This window comes from Lichenostomus cassidix, chromosome 1 (genome assembly GCF_008360975.1).
Source record: "Lichenostomus cassidix isolate B80296 chromosome 1, HeHo_3.0, whole genome shotgun sequence".
In the NCBI taxonomy this organism is placed as follows: domain Eukaryota; kingdom Metazoa; phylum Chordata; class Aves; order Passeriformes; family Meliphagidae; genus Lichenostomus; species Lichenostomus cassidix.
Window position 1 is genome coordinate 104,170,504 of NC_139479.1, and position 24,210 is coordinate 104,194,713.

Here is a 24,210-nt window from a genome sequence, read left to right on the forward strand (position 1 = left end):
TCCAGACAATACCACACCACTGTGATTCGCGGTATAGAAATTATTTACCGGGGGGGGGACAGGTGATACGCAATTCAGCAGCCAATTCTCAGAGCTGCCTGGTGCCGTGGAAGCCCTCGGCGTAGCTGGGCAGGCAGGTCCCAGGATGCAGTGCTGCAGTCCCGGCTCAGGTAGCCTTTTGGCAACCTCACGGCAGCAGCAGCGGATGGGAAGGGCATCCACTTGCAGGGAAGGTCCAAAAGAAAATGTCACGCAGCCCCAGAGTAAAGGAAGGGAGCCAAAACGCCAGGTACACGCCCTAAGCCCAGTTAGTGCGCGCTTGGGACCAGTCGTGGTGATGGTGATTAATTTCTTAGGAAAAGGACGGAGGAAAGCAGACAATTAGGAAACAGTTAAGTTTGTAATCTTGGAGAAAAGGAGAAACAGAGACAGACACACACCCACAGACAGAGAGCGAGTGATGAATGCCAAGCATGAGACAACAAAAACAAGACCAAAATCAGATTTGGGAAACTGAAAAAATACATGATTGCAGCATTCAGCTTAGCATTTACTGAGGTATATACAAAAAAAAAATTACCACATGCACAGCATGGCTTAAAATACTTATTGCCATCAACAGTCTGTGACGGATGCCGGCTTCTTACTGCTATACGTACATTAGATTGGTCATCGCCTCTTAATCTCCTTTTGCTCAGACCCATCCATTTATTGCTGCTCCAGCATCTGTGCCCTTTATGCTTTTTTTCTGTATAGTTACCCACAATACCCTGGATAAATTAATGTCATGACCTCACTATGGCTATCAGACAGAAAAAAAGTCTACTATTTTAATAATTGAACGTGTGCTTACAGCAAACTGCCTACTGATAGCCCAGCTTTGTGGACTGCCTCCAAAAGCAGCCTTTGCTAGCTCTGCGAATCAGAGACAACAGATGCAAATACTGGCCACAGAGCCCCGGCTCTCTGCCTTGCCTTTTTTTTTTTTAAAACCCACCCTTTTCAGTCTGTGCCACTTCATTTTCCCTGTGCCTGTCCCCTCAATGGTTAAAAACGTTAGCCTGATGAAATTAGAAGCTTCTGAATAAAAGGATGAAGATGAGTGAAAATTATAAATGGTTGCAGATTCTGGAAATTTATATCCAGACAGTGAGTAGGGAAGAGTACCCAGGTTCAAGTGCTGAGCCTCACTCGGGAGCACCTCTGGGGCCAATGGGACTGCAGACTAGATTAAATCAATAGTCGTCTGAAACGAGATGTCGTAATCAATCAGCTCAATTACCACTGTCATAGATCTGGGCTTAAGGTCTTTCCTGATTCCACTCTTCTAATCATTAACCCTTATACATCCTCATAATAGGAACTCATGCTTACTCTGCTGCCCTACCTTCAGACCATCAAAGTTTAACTTAGCATTTTCCCCTGTTTTTTCCTTTCCCTATTTAAATAGTATAAGACTGGGTCAGCAAGAAATGTTTTAAATGTGAATATGGTGAGATTAGACGCACTCCTTTAAGTGTACCTATTATATATGTGCTGCTGTGCACTTATATATTATTATTATGCCTCCGGGAGTGGCTGGGTGGATCAAAGACTGCTGTTTAATTAACATTCAACTCAGCTGTTTCCTTGGAGATTAAAAATAGAAGACTAGTTGAATTAAACTGAAGCTGTTCACTCCTTTCACTAATCCAATATTACAGAACCCTCCTCCCGTCAACCTAGTTAGAAACAACTCATTTCTGGTTAATCAGCCACCAGGAAAATCCATTTTCAGTTTGAAGGTAAGTGTGAAAAAGTTGGAAAGACAGTTTTGTGTGCATGTCTGAATTTCACGGAATTGCCCATCATTTACATTTTGCATCCACAGTACAGTAAATCCTCTTGCAATGCAAGGAGAAAAGAACCATCAGGCTTGACTATGAGCAGAACCACTTTAAATTCTTGCCTGTAATTATTATTTGCTGTATGAAGATTAAATGTCAACCATTAAACTTTTTTTTTTTTTTATTCCTGTGCAGGGAAAGATCTAAGAGCTTTTCATAAAAATGCTCCAGCAATTCTCACATATCCTTCTCTCGCTTTCTCAAGAGGAAAGAAAGAATCCAGGTAGCAGGTATCCAGAATTTAGGTCTCTTAAGTCTGATTTATTCTGTTAGACTTAAATAATAATAGTGGAAGAAAACCATGGCACATTTACACTTACATCACTGCCTGTACACACTGCCTCTGTTCCCAAGCAGAACCACACCTTTTTTAACCATGGATCTGCTTCTCAGCTGGTAAGACCGAGCGCACAGCCCCAGTCCAGGCAGAACTGAGAATGCCAAATAGCAGAGTTACCTGTGGCAATGGCATTTTGGGAAGGAATTTGTGCTGCTAGAGATGCTAGCAGTGGATATGGGACAGGGGCAGCAAATAGAGGTCTCAGGGCAGAGGCAGAGGCCGAGGTCGGGGGTCTGTCTGGGCAGGGCTCCAGACTGTATACAGCAGTGAGACTCAGACTGTGAGCATCATCCACAAGGGGACAGCATCCACATCCACACTGGAAAGATGCAGTTTGTGTCTGCGAGGAACAGAAAGGGGAGCAGCCATTGCTGAAAGCACCCAAAATTTTAAAAAATAAATAAATAAAAGAAGAAAGAGAGAAGAAAAAAGAAGGCGTTTCCTGGATTATTGCTTCTGGACGGAGGGGGAGGAGAGGTGAGGCTGGACATGCATGTCAGGTATCAGAATCCACTCAAATACAGGATGAGCCTTTTGTTTCTTAAACAGCAAGAGTAAGGTGATTTGCAATATTAATGCAAACTTTGTGTGACAGATAAGGACTCTCTGGAATAACAGATAGCAATGTTAAGAGACTGTGATGACAACGATTAGATACCATTGGAACAAAATCAGAAAGTATCTTACAGGAAGGGAGAAATGCACTAATATTAAATATTATTCTGATTTTACAGTTCTCATCTTCATATCTGCAGTGTACTCCAGCTGGGACAAAATGTACTCATCCCTTTCCTTTTCTTAAAAGCAAAAGTTTCCTCGTCACAGAACACATGGAAAGGATATTAATAAAATAAAAGGCTTAGATTCTCTTAATGTAGCATTTAAAAGACTTTGAAGAACGACACTGTTAGAATGATCTGTGTCTAGTTAAAATTACCTACTGCATAGTTCTGCATGATTGTCCCTAGCACCTTCTCACCTCACTGATGAACAGCAAGAGGATAAAGACTTCAGAAAATTCCCACAGCTATGTAGTCCCAGACCAACCACCAAAAAAAATCTACCCTTCTATTTTCTTGTTTAGAAATGCTATATCCAGAACTCCTATTGCAATTTAGTAAGAGTATCTTTTTTTAACTTATCTGAAATTCCCACCTGATCATGAAGTATTAAAAATATATATAGCCTACACAATCTATTGCAGAAAGGAAATCACAGAAATAAAATTACAGAGAAACAGCAATATCCTTCTCTTCCTACGCAAGCTCCACCTTACTCATGAAATGCTATTATATCATCTCCTTGCTGACTTGTCAATTTACCTGCCCTTTATTAAAACACAGACACATGACAGCAGAAATTATTGCAGTTTGAATTACTTTGTAACTGTGTGAATACTATTCAATAGACCTTGATTTTACTGACACTTTCAATTAAAAAAGTAATTATTTATGAAAACAAACCACTATGATATGTATACTTTTTTTGACCTGTGTTTCCTTGAGCTGTGAGAGCATGAAATAATGAATGAATTAACTTTTCTATTTATGAACGCTTTTTATACTTCACTAATTTCTTTGTGTTACTACTTAATACAGCATCAGCACAATGTGAAGAAAGGAAGGACCTGGTACTAAAATGAATTTCCAACTGTTCAAAAACCTGTTTTTGACTAAAAAGTCGAGTCTGAATTTTCAGTCTGTTCAATAAGAAAGACGTAAAGTGCCAAGCACTATTTTAAAAATCCCGCTTCATAAATTTTCCTGTATGACATTTTTACTGTTTCCTTACATGTAGGTCTACCTGCATACATGCACACACATACACACACATATATAATTGATAAAACCACAAGATTACATAGAAGTAGATCACCAAAATATGCTGCCTATTCCCAGAAGCCACCCCTCCATGCAGGTTACACATTATTGTTGCATTTACCAGTGGGCCTGATCTTGAAATAGGGCAATACAAGTCCCTTTATTTGGGTGTGGATAATGTCTCTGAAATTACCTGAACCATTTCCCTGAGCACTGATTCTTGGATGTGTATTTGCCACATAAAAATCCGAGTTTGTAAAAGGAAATTAAGGGTATTTGGTACATGCTGCAAGCACTATGAGAATGTACAGAATGCTGCTATAGGACAAAACACTCTTATTTTCTTAACCATGCAATCTGAAGATAAACATTTGTGAGAAACAGACAGCCATTTCTACTGCCTTGTTTTTAGAGGTTTCAGAAGCAGTTGGGGGAAAAGCAAAGCATTTTAAGAAGAAAATACAAAATAGCAGGTTCAATGCCTGCAAAACCGGAATATTTTAAATTTTCTAGGCTGTGAAGGTTAAAGCTATCCTGCATTCTCACAGTTCTCTCTCTCCTTTCAATCAATCTCATTGATTTTTTTTAAAGGTCAGAGGTTATACCTTCATTGATCAAAGAAACAGCCTGACACAGCGAAAGAGTCTGCCAATTCCAGACAGATCAATCACACCTTTGTCTGCTTTTGATACATTATGGTTATTTATTCTGCATCACCACGACTTTCTGTTGCATGGCTCTCAATGTAATAATGCTGCTCAGGGACAACAATAAAAAAAGGGGGGGGGAGGAGAAATAGTCTATTTAAAATATTTTAAGCCTCTCTCTGGTATTTCTGAGGGTGGCTTATGATGGAACTTGGCCAACTTGTTTGATTTCATTTTTGCCTTGGAAGTCCTGTTCTGGTATTTAACTCTCCTTGGTCAGCACTTTGTAGGATTTTATAAAGGTGATCCTTTGAAAACGATTTGTGCAAACTGTTTTGAGAAAAATAATTAGATCTTGATAGAACAACAATTATGACCTAATCCCAACCATAATTTTCCACGTTTATGCACTGTTTTAGAAATGTTTTAATAAATAGGATGTAACTGATACTCGGCTACAACTACAGGCTGCTTTATGACTGTAAAATGAAACTAATGGTCAGCCTAAAATAATTACAAGGAAATATGCTGAATAAACAGATATAAGTGCTGAAAAGCCCCTGGCTTTGCAAACTATTATGCTGAAAGCCAGCTAAAGCTTTAAAAAATGCACTATATGCTCACTGTCTGCTGTGCCTGAAAGCTATATGCTATTATTTGTCTCTCCATAGCTCCTGCAAGAAGCCTTCAAACCTCCTGTTGGTCTAATGTCAAATCTTTTGTTCATATTTGGTAGCCCATCACTTCACTAGCAGTTTCACTACTTAAGAAAAATCACTTGTGGGTCTTGGGATATTGGTTATAAGTAAAAAAATTAAAATTCAGTTCTAAAAGTGAAATTGTAGCCAAAGAGAAGCCAGTGCCAAAATGCCCAATGACTTCAGTGGTGGTGGGACTTCACTGGAAGATGCTACATCTCAACTCCTTCAACCCAAGCTACCACCAGTAGAAAAGGCAGTTTGTGAAATTTCAAAGGACCATAATGGATAAAGATTAAAAAAAAAAAAACAAAAAAAAAACCAAAACAACTATTTCTTATCAAAATAGCTAACAAAGCTGTGATGAGATCTATGCATCACTCAGTCCTATCAAGCACAGTGGGTGGAACTGTTCAGTAAAATTAAGCATGTAAATCTTTGCAGAATCAGGATATCAGGTAATAAGACATAATCACCATCGCTAGAACATTAAAATAAGATATGTGATAATTCAAACACTTGGCATTAGTTTCTGATTTCATTGTGCCTGCTCTGTAAATTATTGTGCACCCAATTTACAATTACATCAGCACTATTATGTAGAGCCAAAGGTAAGTGGTATACAAAGCTGAAATATTAAACCCATTAAAAAGTTATGAGTTTGACAGAGTCTCTACATATATTTGTGCTCATGCCAAGAAATGCATTTGAAAACCTTTAACAAAAGGAAACTGCCTTCCAGTGATAAACTGCAGTGCCTGCAAGACATTGCTAAAATGCTACTGCCACTCTCAAAGGCCAAGAGACCTTAAAAATGGTTGCTGGCTGACAGCATTATACAAAAACATACAGTTTCTTCTGTAAAGAAATAAAGCTGAATGCACAACATTTCAGAGAAGTTTTGAATAAGTCTATTTGTCTGGCTTACTTTGCAAAGGCTCTGAAGAAAACAGCACCATAAACACTTTCAGTCCCCACACAAGGGCTAAACAAAGAGTCCTCTTTCTGGCCATTTAATCCAGTAATTTATTTTTTCAACCATCACATAAATCGAAACACAGCTGTAACCAATGACTTGCAGATCCAGTTCCCTGCCAGCTGGATCCTGTTGTGCTGAAGCAGCAAGATTTTTACATTGTTCACTTCTGTACATCTGGAGAAATCATTTGGGTTCAAAGGTGACTAGAAAAGCTCTTTAAATAAACTCAACCAACAGTGAAGAGAGGCCTACGTATCTACAAAAGCTCCATGGAGTTCCATTTAAAAGTTTTTCTTCAAATTAGTGCATACAGCAGTTTGCTTCTGTAACTATCTTTTGATTATGACATTTTAATTGAATTCTACACTCAAATATGTATTTTGATAATATAGAAATATTTAGTATTTCCTAAGAACTTTCAAACAATGTCAATACTCAAAAGTGATCACAGTCAAAAGTATGTGTATTTATCACATTTAAAAGAATGACCAGACAAATAGCAATGGAATTAAATATACATATTATATATATTTATATATACACCTCAATTAATGTATCTTAGCTGTCGCCTGAAATGCAGCTTGACTTTAAATTAAAAAGAAAGCAAACAATAAGAAAGCATACACTGTACTTGGATATGCTGAACCTGAAATCTCTTAGAAGTAAGTCCTTAAAATAGCCTTACTACAAAAAGTCTGCCTCATCCCTTACTGCATGAGTCTGCAGGTTAAATAACAAAAATGTCCCTGACATTTTAAACTGCACACAGCAAATTGATTACAATGCAGCATTTCTTTTAGAAAAGCAATCACAAAGAAAACCAGCTGAATCTTTCAGAGGTAAATAACAATGAATATTAAAGGCTGATATAATCTGTATCTTTGATTACTTTTCAGACAAAACAAGCACTCAAACACATTTACAATGGAAGGGGCTTGTGTCTAGCCCAGGCCCCACAATCAAAAACATTTGCAACATTGAAAGTCCTGATGTTAGGTATTATTTACAAATTCATAAGCACGTGCTCTCAGTTGCAAATTCAACTAAGATTCGTCTCTCTATCTGTTTTTCTCTTGAAAGCAGGCAAGCAAGATACATCCAGAACATGCCCCAGCTGCTCAGGTAAAGATGTAGCTCCTGTCCTGCCCATTATTAAAAGGCATTTCAAAATTTAGTTAGGTTTCACTACAGCAATTGCTTCTTTTCCTCTTTTAGTACTTACTGTAATAGCTGCTTTGAAACAATGCTGATAAAAGTATCCTTTCTGTTTGCCTCTCTGGCCACATCTCTGCTCTGGCTTCATGTTACTGCCAGTTATGTCTCCTCACAGATTAACTGAGTAGCTACCTCACCTTCAGCTCTTGCTTCTCCTTGTCAACTCTTGCCTGCACTTCCCCCCTTTGCTCATAACTATAGCAATGCTATCTCTGCTCTGTTGTGAAAATAGGAGCATTAAAAAAAAAATAAAGAAGGAAAATATAATGTCTCTAAAAGCCAGATAAACCAGATAAATCACCTGCAGAAATTAACATGCACAACTCATAACCAGATAATTACCCGATCACTCCAGGGCAAATTTCAGAGTATTTATACATGCATTTCTGTCCATTAACATGTATAGATTTACGTAAACATCCTAAAATTAAAAGTATCTAGTTTTCACTTAATTACAATATTTCTGGAAAGCTTTCTCACTTCAGTTCCTGATGTGTATTTACCTGTAACTATGGTTGAGTTTTTGCTCGATAACCAATTAAGTATCACAAAAGGAAGTGAATTTTGTCAGAAGAGAAGCCATCAGTGCTTAGGGAGTGAGGCTCTGCAGGGCTTGCCATGATCAACTTTGCCAAAATCATCAGGATGATTCAACAGCATAAACTTCATTTACCATCCAGTCACCCAGTTCTTTTGTTTCACCAGCAGCAGCCCTCCATAGTTCAGATTCCATCTTGTCAAAACTTTTTGACTCAATAGGGAAATGGATAATAACTCTCTATCAGGATTTATTATCCAATTCAGACATCATCTATGGTCCATGATGTGACATTGCCTGTTTCCTGCCTGCCTTGGGTTTCAGGTAAGTTAGATTTGGGTAACCTTGAGTCAAAATCTGAAACAGACCCTTTGGAGGCCTGTGACAGTCTAAGAAAAGTAAAGTAGCCTGGAGGGAGGTATTACCTATTTTCGTTAGGTGCCTTTGGCTGTTTAAAAGACCTTGCTTAACTCTCTGACATTACAGGTGGTATTCTGATTTATCTAGGAATATAACTCCCATGGCAGATCTTGAAGCAAAGGCTTTGGAGGTTTTCATATATATCTGGTTTAAAACTGAAGCTCTGCTGAAAGAATCTCCCAACTGGAAATCCAGCTCACCACACTAGGAAGACCGAAGCAGAGATTTTGAGATCCCAAAGGCCAATTTCAGAATGTGCTAAGCCAGGTATTCCAATTAGCTGAATTTTTGTTTGGCAGATGCTATGGGTGCTTCCACCTAGGGGTTTGGGTTATTATGCTTATCTTCTGTAAGGCACTTACTCATGCCAGTTTACACTGTAGAGAGTACTTTATGTAACACTGTGTGCCCATAGCAGGGATGAACAGCTTACAGAGCCTGGAGTGCCAGACTTCACATACATCTCTTGCACTAAAGACAGAGCTTGTCAATAGGAACTGAGCAGGGGAACAGAAGCCGGTGCCATTTAAAGATGAGTGGTGTTGACAATGACTTTTTGGCAGACTTCTGCTCCTGTGCAAGGTAGAAATCCCCATTCGCCAGTTCCCAGTGAGTGTGCAGCCTGTAGCATTAATCAGAACAGCTACCAGAAGGGGTGATCCTTTCTGCTCTCTCTCCTGAGCACTGTCATTTGTTCCTCCACCTTTTTTGTGCTGACACTTGCCTCTCACAGCTGCATCCTAAAGCAGGTTAGGGAACTGTCCCAAAAAGCAAATCGGAAGAAATGTAAGATTAGTTTGTAGCAGGAACAATCGTTCATCTGGCTCATTTAGCAGTCACATAAACTAAGTGCCAGCACAAAATGCCACGTGGAAATGAATGCCATTGGCAAGAGGATGGAGTTCTTTCAGTGCCAACCTGAACTTAAGTAGAATATATGTGGCCCTACACCTAGTTGGAACCACGAGCTTGATGAACCGTGGCCTCTCCAAGTCAACTCCTCAGGACACTGAAGGTCCTCATCTTCTGACTATGAATTAATGTTGCTACACTCCCTAGCATCCATGTTGAGCCCTGCAACACAAAATTAAAAATACTTTCTGATGCAAAGGTACAAGACTGTTTTACAGCCAGAGAGAAATTAGAAGTTACAGCCAGGGGATAAAAGACTAGACACTCCAGGAAGTATCATGTAGAAGGGCTGTTCAGGGTGGTCAGAATAGTAAATGAGATATTAACAACAGTCAAGCAATACATCAAGGCTATAAATAACTGTGAAATCGGGTATTAACAGTAATCACACAACACACATAGGAGGTGCTCAGAGATTCCAGTACACTTGAAATGCAAATTACAGTAGAGCTAAGGGTAGTTGTGACAACAGACTTGAGCCAAAAATTAGATTTCTAATTTTCAGACACTATGAAGAAATTTATTTGAACTTAGCCAAAATGCGCTGAAACATATCATATACATATAATTACTTGTACAGTCTTCTCCTTTCATGTATCTCATTGCACTTATCCAATTTAGAGCACTGTTCTCAGTCAATTATTTACAAAGATAAAATAGACAGGCTTAGGGTTTTCATAAAGTCCATTATAGCCATAAAGTATACAGAGAGAATCAATAAATTGTATGATATCTCCACAAAGCATTCAGCATTTTCCTGCCTCTTTTTTTTTTCTTTTTGTTGGGGGGGGGTAAGTAACACCCCAATTACTGACGTAGTCAGTTCACTTTCCATTGGATTTTGATCCACAGGCACACACCACAAGGCAAACATATGCCTTTTCCTTCACAAACAAAGTGCCATCAGCCACCTCACCCGTGTTTGTAAATCATTTCCGAGATGCTGTGTTCTCACACGTGCAATCTGAGAGCAACAACATAAGACGAAACATATCATTGTGAAACATATCACATCCAGGACTTATGAAAAAGAAAAAAAAAAAAAAAAAGAGGTGGAATGGTACAATCCACAGCTAGGTTTACATTGTGCCCTGAATTCCTAAGCAGAACATCTCAGCTCAACAACTGAGTGTTTCAGCCCTCAAAGGACCATGCCTCTCCAGGGATCACAGCATTTGCAAGTGCTTGGGGAATCCATGTGACACAAGCGTGTGACAGACTCTGCCTGGGAACCCACCAGCTGGCTGGAAGAGACCAGCAACATGTACAACCAGACAGCTTAAAGAGCTGTTGCACAAAGAGAAAATAAAATTCCCAAGTCTACACCCATTTACCTTTAAAACACCCCAAAATATAACTTCTTTTTTAATAAAGTAAATTTGACATACACTGCTGGCCCAAAGCCCTTCATTTGCATATCCTCAAGAGAATACAGCCTTGAGCATAGTCCCAGGGAGATGTAGGCATCAAAGAAAACAAGTATCTTTTCTTCATTTTTGATTATTAGATTGCAATGGCACCTCAAAAGGCACAGTTCCCTGTGTGAAATCTGTCTGTACAAAGTCTTGCCTTCCTAGGGTCCAAAACTGCATCTTGGGACAGCAATACAAGGACACAGAGCAAATCCTTCTTAATACACCAGTTTTCTCCATGAAGAGCAGAAAGCCATATTACTCTTTGAAAACACATGTTTCCATGCTAGGAGAGAGGCCTGTAGGATAACCAGCAACAGAAGGAATGTAACTCTCAATCCCTTATGTAGCATAAAAATGGTCATAAGGGGTTAAATCCAAGAGCCTTCTTGCTCAGCATCCTGTCTCCAGCACTGCATATAAATAGATGCCAAAGGTCTTCCTTTGAATCAGACAAGCACAGATGATCCTTCTAACAAAGGACTGTGAGGTGACTATAAGGAAAGGGAACAGGTTTGTATATTATTAAGAGAGACTCCAAGTGGGAAAAATGAAATATCACAGAATTGTGTAGTTACATCTTTTCAGGAACTGAAGGGTGCAGAGGGTACATAAGACAGGGAGGGGGATAACATGCTGTTCTGTGAAACTCACTAAAACTTCCCTGTTCCCAGCTCCTCTCTGTTTTCCATGGATATCATTACAGTGATTTCAAAGCCTCTTTGCAATTCTTTCATAAAGGTCAAATTCCACACTCTGTTCAACATGAGCAGTGGTAACTGCACTGCCTTTGAACATCAGCTCTCTGGTGCAAGGAATCTGTTGTTACCAAAACGAGAACTGTTTCATATAGTCAGACCCTGGAGTCTGCTGAGTGCAGGTACCCACAAGACAAAGAAGCAAAGCCAGCAAAACCCAACAACAACAGCTAACCAATATAAATAACTTTTAATAATTACTTTTGGGGTTTTTTCTCTCTATCCAGGGATCTTTTGGACTCCATCTTGGGAGATTTGCAAATAAGGAAAAGCCACAAATAAACTCCTAATGACAAGATCCCATACTTCAGCTACATCTTGGAAAGTCCAGAAAGTCATTTTGAAGATACTGTCTCTGAGTCTGATAAACATAGGTAAAAGCTACTGTGCCCTACATGTCATCAAATACACAACTGACAAGTTTAAAGAGAGATACTCCACTAATAAAATGTAAAGGAGCAAAGTAAATTTGCTACTGTATTACACTTCTGAGGCATAAAAGTTCTTCATAAAGCCTTAAGCCAACAACTGAGAGTGTTATAGTCTGAGTTCTTATAGTGTTTCCTTTATCAGACAGAAAGATTATACCTCTGGACAGGGTACATACGGATGCCATAAGAATAGTTATTTTAAAAATTAATTACCAACATTTTCTGTGTATTTTAGTCAGATAACTGCAGCTTTCCTGGGCTGCAAACAAAAACGTGTGATCTAGCCTAATGTCCAAATCCTCAGATTTATGAAGTGGTTCAATGCAATGCAGAAGTGGAAGGCTGCTTTCCTAAATCCACCTGCAAGAGAAGTGCCATGTGATCCTTTTCTTTAGAAAAGTGGTCCACTTAAGCTTTGATAATATCAGAGTTCTTTAAAAGCAAGCTGAAGCACAGTGTTTTTTCAGCCTGCCAAATAGTGCCTTTGCACTTGCTTCATTCTTAGAATTCAGCAAATAAGTCAAGAGTCATTTTCATTATGCAGTGAGGAGCATCAGAAAGGATGAGGCAAACAATACATGAGGACAGGTTTATAACTTCTACTTCTCCATAAATTCTTACAGTTTTTGGTTGTTTAAAATTGTCTTCTGCACTCCTGTCACTACTTCAGCTAGTGAACTCATAGCAGCAGCTTTTAATTTTAAATACCAGGCATTCACACCTCAATAAATGTGTAGCAAGTTATATTACATCAGCACACATTTTCCCCTTATCCACAGGGAAAATTGCTTCTCAAACTGTCTTAGGACTCATACACTTGTATTCCCAGATTGCTTGGGTAAAGAAGGACAAAAAATCTTCTGTTCATTATTAATCTAATTAATTCTTTTTCTATCATTTTTCTATCATTTTTGGGAAAAGAAAAACGAAGTACCTTACATTCCTTTAAAACCAACATCCATTTGAAGGAAAAAAAACCCAAGCCAAACAAAACAGTATCAAATGACACCACATTCATTCATTCATTTGGACTCTTGGTATGACTATTAGTGCTTGTGATTGTGAACTCTAGAATCTTCTCACTCTAGGTTCCTCCAGGTTGTATTCTGCCCTTAACAGGCAAAATTTATTTGACTCGTTGTCTAATCTGAATACAGGCATTTTACTTTGACTTGTAAGACTTTCACATATGATTTTGTTTGTTGTGTGAGTGAAATCCATGAAATCTATGCAACATTTCAGCTTATTATCTAAAGGGTTAAAATAGATGATGGAACAGTAACATTTCTTTCACAGACCACCCTTTCACTTCAAAATAAATCAAGTACAGGGATCTCAAGGAAAAGGGTTTTCCATATAAACCCAATCATGTAATTCATTAAGGACTACTGACTCCTCTGCTTCAGGACTACAGTCAGGATTTACCCAAACTGGCATTGAAGAGAAAGCTTCCACTACACATTTTTCCTATATGAATTTTCTCCACTGATGTAACCTATATGCAACCAAAGTGTAGGAGAATATTTTTTTCATTTACTGTTGCTACTGGTGTACAGCCAAAATTAGCCTAAAATGAGACGTACCAGTCAAATGAATTTTCATTACAATTCTCATCCCATTCTGGCCATTCTGTTATCAGAAACACTTTGATCATGTAGAGGGATTTCAGAAAAAAAAAATTAGGCCAATATAGTCTGGAGAAATACTGTCAAGAGAAGTGAATATTTTAAGCATTTGCGCAACAAACTACAAGTATTTTTTGGGTAATACCTCCACAGAAAAAGAGCAGAGGTTTTCCATAAAGAGTCTTATGTAGAAGTGAGATGGAAATAAGAATTTCTACTTGTGTAGGAAGGAATTATTTTTCACAGTGAAACTATTTCAAGATAATGGCTAACGTGTCCAAAACTAGCTTACAGCAAACACGAGTATGGACTAATCCTTCACTGGCTCAGAAAGCATAATGGATCATTTTTAGCTCGAGTTCTTATGGGCTTTCATACAAAAATGAGGAAGTCAAAGAGTGACATCAGTGGTGAGAATCAACAGAGAGGAGGCACCTCAGAGCATGGCAGAAGTTCAAGGTTTCCTCTGCCTCGACAGGGACTGAGAGATGATCACAACAGCAACATCACAGCGAGGATTCTGCAACATGCCCTTCTAGGGAACTGACTTTTTTATGAGGATATGAAAATATTGTAAACCATAGAAGAGAACAGGAAGTAGTTACAGATTAAGAGGACTAGTCAAGGACAAAAGAATGGTGAAAACCTTTTGTTGTGAAAAATATTTAGTAGTTTAGAGGAATTTTCAAGTATATGAAAGAATACAGGACAAGACAAAACTCCCAGAAAGAAGCAAAGAAGACAGAGTGGCGAAGTGATTTGCCTTGGAGTTAAGAGCAACTATTAAAAGACTTCAATTAATTTCTTTGGTTTGGGGTTTTCCTGAGATTCTTTGCTGCAATTGTGATAGGGAACACCCTGGCAAAAGGTGAGACACCAATGTAACTGCAGGTAAAATCTGGACCTTTTCTTTAGGCTGAACAATAGATGTATGTCAGCATGTTCAACTCATACAAAGCTGGAACCAATTTAATATAGAGGATAGAATCATACAATCAGAGGATAATTTAGGTTGGAAAAGACTTTTAAGATCATCAGGTCCAACTGTTAACCCAGCACTGCCTAAGTTCACCATTAAACCACATCATTCCGTGCCACATCTCTACATCTTGTAAATACCTCCAGGAATACTCAACCACTTCCCTGGGCAGCATCTGACCTCCTGCCTCCCAGCCCCATGAAATCCTTTGCACCAGAAGTTCCACCATTGGAATGAATCACAGCCACCTTAATGAACACCTTTTAATGGATTTCTAAAAATCCACTCTTTCCCAAATATTTTTAAAAGCACACTTGTTTGAGCAACTGCATAATGAACTTTTCTCCTTAAAATCTATTTTAATCAGTTTTGCACATAGTACTAAAAAAAAAAAGGATGCTCATTTTACTTTTTCCTTCCTCTCCTCCCATGTGTTATTCTTGGAAGTACTCTGTGTAAAGATCCCTGCTGTGCTTATGTGACTGTCCATGGGAACATTGGCACAGTTCTTGTACAACTGTGTGGTTAATTTTTATGGCACATGAGATATACTATTAACCTTACCTTTGGATGGGAGGGAGACTCATGTAGCATGTGCCCAGCAGATGCAGAGGATGCAGACTGGCTAATTACAGGTGTAACTTTGTAAACCTTAGCTGTGCTAAGTAATAAGTAAAATACAATCAAGGAACAAGGACTGTCCACAGAAATCCCTCAGCTCTTTTAACAGTGGCAAAGACAGGGCAAATCTTGTGCCACAGAGGGGGCAGCAGCACAGAAGGGCTCAATTAAGACCTTCACTGACATGTCCCCTCTCTGAATTTCTGAGAAAGAAGAAGAGTCTCTATGGGAGACTCAGCACCCTGTAAAGGTTGATACTACAAGCACTTTTATCCCATTTTGGCTTTACAGATCTAAATTGCCTTCCAAATTGTAATCACCTAGAAGTGTGGAACCTTCTTGCAAGACTACTTTGTTTTACTTACTTATTTACTTATTTACTTACTTATTGAAAAAATGTATTATTTCACAAATGTATATGTAAAATTTGTGTCTCCTCATTTTTGCCAGATCTGCACTCATTCTGTGTTAGAAAGAGGCACAACATGTTTATCAATAAGTAGGTTGTTTTCTTCCTCTTATGCCTCTTTCTTCTCCACAGCAGTCAGAATAATAGATGATGCTGCATTATATGCCATCAGCTGTACTGGATGTAATTTAGTGCACAGACAGGATCTTGTTGCCATTGGTTCTTGTTTTGTGGTGAAAGGATTCTTCTATCTGGAGAATTTATAAGGGGAGAGGAAAGGCCACTGAAACCTTGACAGAGATCACAGGTTTTATTGAGTTGTTCACAATGATTTGATCTCTTTTTCTGGTATTTCTAAATTAATTTAGAAACCAAGAGAGGTCATAAATAGTTCAAATTACTTCTTTCACTGCCTGCTAACTTTCATACTGTTGAATTTTGTCTGACGTTGTGTCATCCACTGCTGTAGATCTCAGGGGTCCCTTTTGAAGTTCCCCACATAGTTTTGAATTTGAGTAATCCAGCTAATTGTGACATTTGCAGATGCTGCCATCTCATTGCCTAACTTTCTTTCCATTATTTCCATGTATTAAATAACAAACATCATAACATGAAGCACTGGAGCAGCCCACTCTAATCTTTCAGTCACAGAGGAGGACGATTATGTATTTTCATTCTAGACTTTGCTATCCAGCCATTTTCACCCCATGATGAGGATTTTCCTCTCCCCCAGCGACTACTTAGCTTCCTTAACAGTGGCTCCCGTGGAGAAAATTTTTGAAGTACAAATATTATGTTGACTCATTCATTTTGCCCTTCTTTTCTAATAATTGGTTAAAAAAAGAAAAGGCACAAATAAAAGAGCTGATAGAATAGTGAGGAATTAATTTCTTTTCCAAAAATACCTGGTAACTATGATATTAGCATTTCAGCATCTTACTCGAAATAGAGCCTCCTCTAATTCCCAGTCTCTATTTCTTCCTATTGTGCAGAAACATACTTCACTAGATTATTCTCTAACAGTTTTCTGAAAACTTATCACGGTACTATTCAATTCTTCAGTACTGAAAAATCTTTACTCTTTGATTTGTCAATAGAGAAACTAAAACATGGCCACATAAAATAAGTAATGTTTATATACTTTATCACATTATTCCAAAAAGTAAATTTCTTTAATGCAAGAAGTGAGAGGTATTCTCACTTTCACAGACCAGAGAGATTGAGACCTTTTAATTACATTAGCACCCACATATAACAAGCAAAGCCACTCCAACTGGAATAAAAATCCACAGGCCTAGACACTTTTTTGATGTTAACCTTTCTGAACTTCTACTTTTATAATCTTGGACTGAGAACTTTACAGCTAAACCTTTTCCCACTCAAGTGTCAAACATTGACCTTACAGCTGTGGAATTCTTGAAATTTGAATCTGAATATTGCAATTTGAGATTACATAGGGTTTTTTGCAACATACTTTACAGAGTTAAGAAAACAATGCTCAAATAAATACTTTAGACTTGTTGTTCCTAAGGTGCAGAACATACAGTTCACACGTTGTGGCAAGTGGAAGTAAAACTAATTTAATCCAATTTTGATCCTTCTTTATCCTGGGCTGTTCTGCATCTCCTCACATAATTCAGTTGTCTCTTTGAGTCTGCCTAGGTTTGAGCAGGGAAAGCTCAGCTTCCTATGAGCTCCAGCAGTGATGGCTGAGGTTTGTCCAGGCACACTCAGAGTTCCTGCAGCCTCAGAGTTTGCCTGGAAAACAGCCTAATGGCCATTTCCTTGCTTCCCTCCACAGCAGAGCTCTCCTCTAGATGGACCTGGAGCTCTTAGGGCCGTGTCTGGCAGCTCTAGAGGTCCTTTCATAGAAAAAGACCCAAGGTACAGAGGATACAGAACAGGTGAAGTTACATGCTGTTGGCAAGGGCATTTCTTCACCTTCCTTAATGGAAAGTCAATGCTGCAGATTATTTAAAGAAAAAGGTTTGAACTTCCCATCACTGTTCGCCCTCCTTGTTCATATGCCATATTCCTCTCGTCTTAGACAATGAAGATCAACAAAGGCAATTTTAGTTTTATTTGTACAGCCACTTTTACTTTCAGGATCTACTGAGCTTCAGCACTTGAATTTCAATCAGTGTTGTTTATTTTAAACACCTTCATTACTGCAGTCTTTATATGTGCATATATTATGTAGCTTTTAATATTTATGACAACGAAATAGTTTTATTAAATGTGTGTTATTATTAAATACAAGGGATGCATTAATTTCAAGAAGAACTGTGGGGCAAGCTGTGTAATTACTACATTATAAAACACAATGTGAAAACATCACACTGATAGAGAAAACACATTCCAATGTGATACACAGCCTTCAAACTGTGAGATGGTGCTTTTTAACTTAGAACACAAGGGCTAGGCCTTTAATGTACTGCCCAGAAAAAGCTTCCATAAATATGTATTTTGGACTAGCTATCATTTTGGCAAATTAGCAGGCTTGTCCCTTGATCCCAATGCTGACAATGACATCTAGCATGAACTTGGACAAGCTATTAAATTGTCCAGAGCTCCTGCTTTTCACCTTGGGTATCATGTCCCAAAAGGGTGTCAGACTACTAGATACATCCTGTTTGTTAGAAGCTGCCTGTGGAAAATTATGAAATAGAGGTATATAAATGGAGAAAATCACAAGGACCTTTGCTTTCGAAGCAAATCTGAATGCTTTCCTGAGTACAAATGCCCTTAAGGACCTCAGTGAGATTACCATGGATGAGGAGAGACTTCTGAAAGATTGTGTATTTCCCTGTTTTTCTAACTATTCCCTAAGACTTGATGAATGCAATTGCAATGTGTTATTCATGAATGTACACCACTTAAATGTGCATCACATTTATTCCACTGAAATTTGTGAATAGATTGAGTTTTTCAAAATACTTCAGTATGTAGTCCTTGTAGTAAATAGATTTACTTTTCCCCATATACTGATGACAGCACTATTTTTAAGGGGATGTCATTGAACTGCTGTATATAAAGCTGGCTTACCTTAGAGAGTAGATTTCATCCCACAAAATATACAGATTAGCAAAAAGGCAACAGTTCAGACTACTAGTCAGCAAATTATAAAGATTATTTACATTATGCTTTTCATTTTATATTTATTCCCTTTTCATTCATGTTCTTCTGTTGAATAATTTTGAACTGGTTTTGTGCAGTTTCAAATGAACACTAATATTTACACTTCCTGAGCTATGTTATTCAGAAGATGCTAAGACATGTAAGTACAAGGACTTTTAGGATTACTGATTCAAATATTGTAGGATAAATTTCTTTGTCTAATAGATGGTCATTAATGATTCATTTCTTTTTTCCCCTTGGCTACTCCTACTGCTAGCAACAAGGCCCATTTCTCTTGGCAGCCTGTTGTTTTTTTTGTAAATGCTCTGTTTTCCATTTACTTTTTTAAAAAGTTAAATTGAACGATTCTTTTGTTCCTGAAAGAACTTGACATTGTTGACTTCTTTTGTATACTTTCTATACTTCAATTTTTTCTTCAAGAATGTTCTTTAGTCTTCACTTAACTATTGAAGTGTAGCACAGAACTATTGTCTGTCTGTATGCAACTTTTCTTGATAGCTGGGTGAGGTTTATAGAAAAGCTCTTACAGCTAAAGAAGGAACAAGAGTTCGCCATGTTCCCTCAGTCATTTATCATATGCTTTGTTCTTATCTAAGAATAAATGAAGAAACTTTTATACTAACAAAGTAATGAACTGGTGAAACTACATTAATGAAAATTTCACCCTGGAACAAACACATTTTTTAAAATTAAATAGATTTAAATCCATAAGAAACATAAAGATTCTAAAATATAATATAAATTACATGAACTTGCATCCTTGTAGCTAAGAGGTTACAAGGATGACTCTAAGGTTACATCTCTTATCATAATTAAAAAAAAAAGATTCTTTAACAAACCTTTGAGAATGAGGTTGTGGGGGAAAAAAACTAAAGAAACAGTAAAAAAACCCCAACCACCTCCCCCCAAAAACCAAACCAAATCCCCACACCTATATATTAGGAAATGTTCTTGCTCCCTTACATTCCACAGAATTAGAATTGAATGCTTTCATTAATGAGCACTCCTAAGTATTTGTCAAATATATTCATACACATTTTCCTCAATGCACAGATTTAAAGTTTAAAGCAGCTTTAAAGTTTCTGAAGTCTTCTGCATCTCTGAAGCCACAACACAATTTTTAGAACAAATATTTTCAATGCTTTTGCACTTAATAAAGATAGTTACATTTCCAGTACTTCCCATACCATGCTATGGACACTGCTGATAAAAGTGACTGGGACTGAATTTATTTGAATATTTCAACATATTTCAGCAAGGATTTTATTCATTTCTTCTTATAGTGATGTTTTCTTGTTTTTAAAGTATTTTAAGGTATTATTGAGGATCCACTCACATTTGAAAAGAAAAGCTGTGAGGGAAAAATTACATAAATGAAAGCAATGTACTTAATACACTTTAGGGAATTTGACTTTCTCAGTACTCCCTAACTTCTCATATGTTAATTGAACTATACACTCACATTAGTGAACACTTACTTCTCTTTTTGCATGGATTCTGTTTTCATTATCACTGGTTCTGAAATAAATCTTCACTCAAGACTTCACTCAGGGAGAAATTTACTACCAGGTCTTAAAAATGTAGCATCACATTTGGGAAGCTGTGTTAGGGATGCAGTATGTAAAATGCACTGACAGAAAGCAACAGTAAATTGGGGTCTGATGGGTATAGTATATTTCCACCAAATGGAAAGAAGAGAAACAACTGATGTTGATCAGACTAGTTAGTAGAATCCTCTAAGGCAACATTAAAAACATCATAAAATTACTGTAATTCCCTCTAATGAGAAATTACTATCTGGTAAATCAGGATTGTCTTTTAGAAGACATTATTGTTTAAATTTATTTTTATTTTCCCTCTCAAAACTGCCTATGAATATGATTTACTTCACTCTTTCTTATGCTACTTTTAGCATAAAACAAAAGCTTTGAGGATAACTTATATGAAGATTAAGATACAAATCACCATTTCATAACCATATCAAAAGCCTGTTTTACTGGTAAGCCATTTGACTTGAAATGCAAAACTCAAATATTGAAAATACATAATAATATTATTTCATAACTCATACCATAAATATTCACATTTTTTCCTTTTTATTGGATAGAGAAATTAGTGTTCATGTATAGAATAGAGAGGCACATATTCTCCTCAAAACAAGCTTGAATGTAAATCTTCAAGCTCCTTTTGGATGCTGAATAAGCTGATCTCCATCACAGAAAAAGCTCAGGTTAAGATCTTGATATCTGCTAATGTAGACTCTGCTGTTTTAACAGATTCCATATTCTGCAGATGTTTTCACAGAACTGAAAAATTGGAAGCGGCTAAATTTACTTCAAGGGGATGGAAACTTATAATGACTTGACCATTTTAGTGACATTTAGGGAATTAATGAGATATTCCATTAATTTGTGTCATGTGGAACTGCTATTACACTCTGAAAGGGACTAATAGACCACCGTTCTGTGTCTGGAAGTGATCAGCAGTCAATAACTTCATTCTCTCATAATTTTAAAAGGAAAGAAGTTCTGTAACCTCAACAACGCTTCAGTGCATGGTTTGAATCAGAAATATTGCTACTTCTAGCGCCACTGCACATACTGTTCTTATTCACACAAATGTTTAACATTCTTGATTCTAACTAGGAATTTCCCTAAATTAAGTTTTGTGGCAACAGACTGCAAATTAATTACAGTTCATATAAAAGCTGGGGTTATATTATTCTCTTTGATTCAGGCTTTTGAGAGTTTTATATTTCTTATTCATGCAAATAAACTGAGCAGATGCCAAGGGAAGGGCACACACATGAGTTAATTCTCCCTTAGGATGACACTGTGCAGTTATAATATGGCCATAATATAATCACATGTAGTGTTTGTTGTCTTAGACTAAACTGAACTAACCAGCATCATTATTAGATATATTGCCTGTGTCAGTATTAGTCAGTGTCATGGCTATCTGTGTGCCCTTGCTCTGGATTTTCAGTCTATCTTTAGATTTGAATTTTTAGGTTCCTAATTCTCAAAAGCAGGGGATAATTTTGAGATGGTTTCAATATGTCTTAAATGTGTACTACTACTTTTCAGAGTTACCATCCTCCACATTTATTGATTATAAGGGGGTTTGCTGCTTATAAAATAGGAATTGACCAGGACATACAAAAACTTAGTCCCAGGAGGAAATAAGTTTTCCTTATTTCCTTATTTAGACATATAGGCTGTTTATTTAAAATATGAAGCTTTGACAGTAAATATTTCTTTGTTTTAATATTTCACAGTTACCAAGATGTACCAAGGTGGATGAAGCACAACAATGTGAAGCTACAACATCCTCATGTCCTTTCCCCACACCTTTCAAGTTTCTTTGTTTCTTCCACCTTCCTGAACTCCTGTGCCTACATGCCCAGAGCCCCTCCAAGTGCAAATGCACAACTGCAGTTCCATTCCTTGTAGCCTCTCTCTTATTCCACGTGCAGCTTCGATTTCCTTCCTTCTCTTACATCCTCTTGTACTTCTTGTCACATAATAATTCATCCTCCCTATTCCTTCCTTCCTCCCATACAGATATACTTTGTGTCTTCTGCTGCTTTCTTCATTCATTAGTTCAAGTGCAAAGGTTTGGGTATGGAAAAGGTAACAAAAATTATAATTAATTAACCTCTTCCTAGCTCCTTCCTGTTTGGAGCATTAATTTCTAAAACTTATGATTAATTATTTGTAAATACTAAAAAGAAAGAAAGCTTGCTTTTATAAAATTACTGACAGACTTCAAAATCATACGATCTATTTTTTATGCTTTGTAAAATACTTGCAGCTTGAAAATAACTAGGAGATTGTTGCAGCTGCCTCTACAGTATTTATTCTGTATTTGGTAAATTTCTTACTAATGAATAAAATAATAGATTTCCAGGAGTTATAAGTTACTTATTTTCAGTAAAATTTTGTAACTATAACCTCCAAGATCTCCCCTTTACAAGACCATTATGCAAAACTCTAAAAATGAAATCTTTAATTTACCTTTGAATAGATGTTGAGTGTGAGAGTTTGGGAAAAAAAAACCACAAGAAAGGTGGATTTTAAACAATGGATTAGCCAATCCATTATTTAAAAAGTGAAGTTTAACTAAGAATTTTCTTTCTTAAAATATTTTCACACTGCACCTCACGGACTTGTTATTGAAGCATTGGAGTTCAAGTTCCATCAAAAAATTCCTTACCAAGCTGGTTTTGCAGACTTTCATTAAATCTCCGATGAAGCTTCTGAGTGCAAGTCCAAGTAAATTAAAGGCCCAATCAATAAAAATGGAAATCAGCTTTGCAAATCATGTTGCCTACTAAGAACTGCCATTAAATTAGAGTCAAATCAAATTATGCAATAACAAACAGCAGCCACTCCTCACGTATGAGAAGGACCCTTAACACAAACCTCCTCTTGCCTGGAGATGAGCACAGCCTGACACTCTCCCGACTTCCAGGGTCGCCCCTTGGTGAGGATTCCCACGTCCTTGGCTCCTGGCTCAGGGAGCTGTGTGGGCTCAGCCCCGTGGCCTTGAATCACAGCCCTTATCCGCTTTGGTATTTCCAGCAGCTCACACAGCTAATAAATAGTACATTCATTAGGCACACTGTGTGTTTACTTCCACAGACCAACACTTGGACTTCTTTAGCCAAAAAAAACCCTAACCTGACTCAGTGCTACACTCAGTTCCTTCCTTTTGGGCACGACACTGCCTGTCCCAGTCTTTGGTGGGGTGGTGGCGTGGCAGCAGCCCCATGCAGTGACAGCCACCCCAATAGTGCATGAGGGCTGAGGGTGCCCTGGCAGGACGGTGCCTGCTGGTGCTCAGGATGGAGGAAGGAGTGCCTGGCAGCATTCCGTGACAGCATTGCCCTAAAAACAGGAGGCTGGGGACAACACGGTCTCCCACAGCAGACAGCTACTCCCACAGAGCAGGGCAAGGGGTGGAAAGGATTCCTATGTCCCCTTGGAGCACCTCCACAGCTGGCAGCAGCATCAATAGGAGTGTCAGGTGTGCAAGCTGCACATATTTTCTCTGACTGCATTGTTTATATTGCCTTTCTTTACAACAACCAGAGGAGAGAAATTAAGGCACTATTATCTCATAAAAGTGGCTAAGAATGTATTGGCACTCCATGTTTAAGTGTCTCATACACAGAACAACCTAGAGGCAGCTCCAACCACTTTATAGATTTAACATCCTGTCATTGGGTCAAAAAGCTGTAAAAATGCCTCTGCACCTGAGGTTTCTCTTTTAAAACTTGCCCAGATGTTGAAAATCAACAGGATGCAGGCTCCTAAATGCCCAAGATATTTTGGGGAAAAAAGCAGAATTGCATCAAAATGTTACACTAAGTATGAGTTA

The 24,210-nt window shown here is 37.8% G+C and overlaps 1 protein-coding gene and 1 long non-coding RNA gene across 12 annotated transcripts in view; one reads left to right on the forward strand and one right to left on the reverse strand.

Moving 5' to 3' along the window:
- The window catches only part of LOC146445479 (uncharacterized), a 335,842-nt gene that overhangs the window by 12,794 nt on the left and 298,838 nt on the right, over positions 1 to 24,210 (reverse strand). The gene's annotated exons all lie outside the window — the stretch shown is intronic.
- Positions 2,505 to 12,215, forward strand: LOC146445480 (uncharacterized). The gene is made up of 3 exons (XR_014855118.1): positions 2,505 to 2,703; positions 8,631 to 8,810; positions 11,853 to 12,215. It is a non-coding gene; the product is annotated as an uncharacterized LOC146445480 (long non-coding RNA).